At 46.5% G+C, this 4,031-nt stretch overlaps 1 pseudogene across 1 annotated transcript in view; it reads right to left on the bottom strand.

Annotated features, from left to right (window-relative positions):
• The window catches only part of LOC116552678, a 4,559-nt pseudogene extending 528 nt beyond the window's left edge, over window positions 1–4,031 (bottom strand). The window contains exon 1 of the transcript XR_004269489.1: window positions 3,986–4,031. The product of XR_004269489.1 is annotated as a ubiquitin-conjugating enzyme E2 variant 1 pseudogene (transcript). The remainder of the gene's footprint in view (window positions 1–3,985) is intronic.

Genomic DNA, 4,031 nt, shown 5'->3' with positions numbered 1-4,031 from the left:
TTTTTTTTTTGACATGGAGTCTCGCTCTGTCGCCCAGGCTGGAGTGCAATGGTGTGATCTCTGCGCACTGCAACCTCCGCCTCCCAGGTTCAAACAATTCTTCTGCCTCAGCCTCCCAAGTTAGCTGGGGTTAGAGGCATGCGCCACCACGCCCAGCTAACTTTTTTGTATTTTTAGTAGAGACGGGGTTTCACCATGTTGGTCAGTCTGGTCTTGAACTCTTGATCTCAGGTGATCCACCCACCTCAGCCCCCCAAAGTGCTGGGATTACAGGTGTGAGCCATGGCACCAGGCTGAGAAAATGTTTCATTCTCAGCTGTTTACAGCCTACCTTTTTAATGGCTAGACCAGAACATTCACACAGGATGAATCCTCGTAGTAATTTTCCTCACCGAGGCAGTTGATAACAATTAGTCTATAACTAATTGTTTCCAGCTGCTCCCCTTTGATTAATCAATCAAAACAAATATATAACGGTTCTCCTGTGGTTTGATACTGCTAGGAGCCTAGCATGCCTAAGATGAAGACAAGATGACTGCATATGTTTAAAAGTCAGGGGAATAGGCTGGGCATGGTCCCAGCAACTTGGGAGGCTGAAGGGGGAGGATCACTTGAGCTCAAAAGGTCGAGGCTGCAATGAGCTATGATCTTGCCACTGCACTCCAGCCTAGACAACAGAGCAAGACCCTGTCTCTAAAAAACAAGTAAGTGTCCAAATGCCTGTTATATACTAGGTACTTTGTTAGATCATACATAGTATGGCAGGAATTCTAAACAAAAGTGCCAAAGAAGGTTGTGTGATGTGGCTCACGGCTATAATCCCAGCACTTTGGGAGGCCGAGACAGGTGGATCACCTGAGGTCAGGAGTTCTAGACCAGCCTGGCCAATAAGGTGAAACCCCATCTCTACTAAAAATACAAAAATTAGCCAGGCATGGTGGTGGGTGCCTGTAATCTCAGCTACTCAGGAGGCTGAGGCAGGAGAACTGCTTGAACCTGGAAGGTGGAGGTGGTGGTGAGCCAAGGTCACACCATTGCACTCCAGCCTGGGCAACAGAGCAAGACTGTCACAAAAAAAAAAAAAAGTCAGGGGAATAAGGACTGGAGTGGCTAAAGCAAGTTCAGCATGGGAGAATTAGGTAGGCTTTAAAGGAGAGACGGTGACTCATGCCTGTAATCCCACTTGAGGCCAGGAGTTTGAGACCAGCCTGCCCAACATGATGAAACTGCATCTCTGCTAAAAATACACAAATTAGTTGGTCATGGTGGTACGTGCCTGTAATCCCAGTTACTCAGTTACTCGGGAAGCCGAGGCAGGAGAATCACTTGAACCCAGGAGGCAGAGGCTGTAGTGAGCTAAGATTGTGCCATTCTACTCCAGCCTGAGCAACAGAGCAAGACTCTGCCTCGGAAAAAAACAAAAGAAACAAAAAACAAAAAGCAGGAGAGACAAAAGGAGAGTTATTTCAGACCCAGGTAAAAAGAGCAAAGGCAAGACAGTGTCAATTTTTGGCTCTCATTTCTCTTTGTGCTCTTCCTCTGCAATGTTCCTCTTACAAAGTTGTGTTATACTACTCCTAATGGTACTACTAACACTTGTGATAATTACATAAGTAGTTACTTAATAAATAATCCACATAAGTCCTAGGCATCACTTGGCCCAGTTTTGGAGTAGTATATCATTCAGAGGAAGAACCTAGCAACCAGAAATGAAGCTAATTCCTATGTATATTTTTCTAATTACAACCCACAGTAACACTTCTGAAAGTCACCTCTCCTTCTATGCCTATAGCTCTCCATTCAGCAGCTGCTTAAATCTCCCCCCACCTTTTTTTTGAGAGACAGTCTCACTCTGTCGTCAGGCTGGAGTGCGGTGGTGCGATCTTAACTCACTGCAATCTCCGCCTCCCAGGTTCAAGCAATTCTCTTGCCTCAGCCTCCTCAGTAGCTGGGACTACAGGTGTGCACCACCATGCCCAGCTAATTTTTGTATCTTTAGTAGAGATGGGGTTTCGCCATATTGGTCAGGATGGTCTCGATCTCTTGACCTTGTGATCTGCCCACCTCAGCCTTCCAAAGTGCTGTCCTCGCCCATTCAGAGAGTACAAGGACTCATCACTATATATCCTTGCTGGAAATCCAGTCTTCCCCAGTCATTAGGTTCTGGAAATTGGCTCAGTTTGAAAAACAGGGCAAGGGATTGTGACTATTGGGGTAGCTCCTCTCAGCCACCTCCTTTTCCATCCCTGTGTTTTAAAAACTACACATTGAGGCACACAGTATCCTACTACCTCCACAGCTCCCTGTGTGTCAGGCCCCCTTGGATGCCATTCTGTCTTGCCACTCCTAACAATGCTACTTAATCTTCTGCTGGTTAAGCACTGCCATCTGGTCTCTAGCAGGCCCACTGCTGTCAGGGTCCCTAGCTCCTGAAACATCTTCCATATCAGCCCCGTCCACAGAGAAGAGCGACTACTGGACTTCTCAGTGATGCTTGTGTCCTTCTCAACAGCACATTGCTTATTGCTTGTGATAAACAGGAGAACACAGTTGACAGGATAGGTGGAAAATCATTCCCACGTCTGAGCCATTTGCTCCCTTCTTCCATTGTTTGCCAGGACAGCTTGGGCTTGTTTTGCTTAGTGTGGACCACTCGTTTCTCCAAGCTTTCTAGAGCCATCCTTGCAGCCTGTTAGCTTTATCTCCTGGAGTCCTTGCCAGGGTGTAATTACTGTGGTACAGGAATGTGCTTATATCAATACACTGCTTTATCTAGCATTATTTTCTCCTCCCTCTAATTTGGCATGCTGGGGATCCCTTCCCTGTTTCTCCCACCTTCTGCAGGGATATATACGTTGGGTAGGTTGTTCAGCTCCTTCAGGATATAGTACCTCTCTTCCCTTAGCAGGTCTAGCATTTTCTTAATTGGGGTTATGTGTGACTTGACCTTATTATCGGTCTGTAAGGTGGAAAAGTTCGGGTAGATCCTGAGGAGAGTGTGTGTTGCTTTGTAAGGTAGATACTACTTCTTGATCTTCAAGCAAGGGGTGTGGGGTGCTAGTTTCTTGCTGGGAGGAGTGGGACACTTCTACAAACCCAGAACACTCACGGTGATGTGAGGTTTTAAGGTTCTCAAATGTGTGGACCCAAATGCTCCAACTAAAGTGTCAGGGTCCCACTTCTCAACTATGCCCCTGACTTTGGCATAGCAGACTCACTAGGGCTGAAAACCTTTTTGGAATTCTGCTGCTCTTACAATTAAACCTTGAACTTGTTCTTCAGCATTTTCTGCCTTGTGCTGCTCCGACTTTCTTTATATGCTGCTAGGGAGGCACTCTGGCTTTCTTCCTTAGCCTTTAATTGGTGATTAATCATCCTCAACCTTTCATTGGCTTGCTCCAAAGCACAGGTGTACTCCATCAGTAGTCATCCAATTTCATTGCTCTTAAACTACTATTTGCCCCATATTGTTAAAATGCCTGATAGATTGCACCTATGAATGCATTCTTCCACTGAGGTTACCTGCCATCCATTCTAGCTCTTCACCATTGCTGAAGTTTTAACGCTGTACTGCTACAGCCTGCCAGGGCCTATCAGGGCTTCACCTGAGGACTTCACTGCTAACTGGCCAGCGGGATGATTCAGCTCCACTAGATCAGACCACATTTATGGGACATTTTTGTCTGTTTTGATACAGGGTCTTGCTGTGTCACCCAGCCTGGAGTGCAGTGGTGCAAACATGGCTCACTGCAGCCTCTACCTCCTGGGATCAAGTGATTGTCCTCCAGCGCCTTAGCCTCCTGAGTAGCTGAGACCACAGCTGCTCACCACCATGTCCTGTTTTTTTTTTTTTTTTCTTTTTTCTTATTTTTTTTTGTAAAGATGTGGTTTTACCATGCTGGCCAGGCTGGTCTCGAACTCCTGGGCTCAAGAGACCCACCTACCTCAGCCTCCCAAAGTGCTGGGATTACAGGCCTGAGCCAACGCATCTGGCCATACTCATGGGACTTAATTGCCCTTGGGATCAACAT

This window comes from Sapajus apella, unplaced genomic scaffold (genome assembly GCF_009761245.1).
Source record: "Sapajus apella isolate SASKATOON/1434 unplaced genomic scaffold, GSC_monkey_1.0 scaffold12, whole genome shotgun sequence".
Taxonomy (NCBI): domain Eukaryota; kingdom Metazoa; phylum Chordata; class Mammalia; order Primates; family Cebidae; genus Sapajus; species Sapajus apella.
This window is presented reverse-complemented; position numbering and strand designations above follow the sequence as displayed.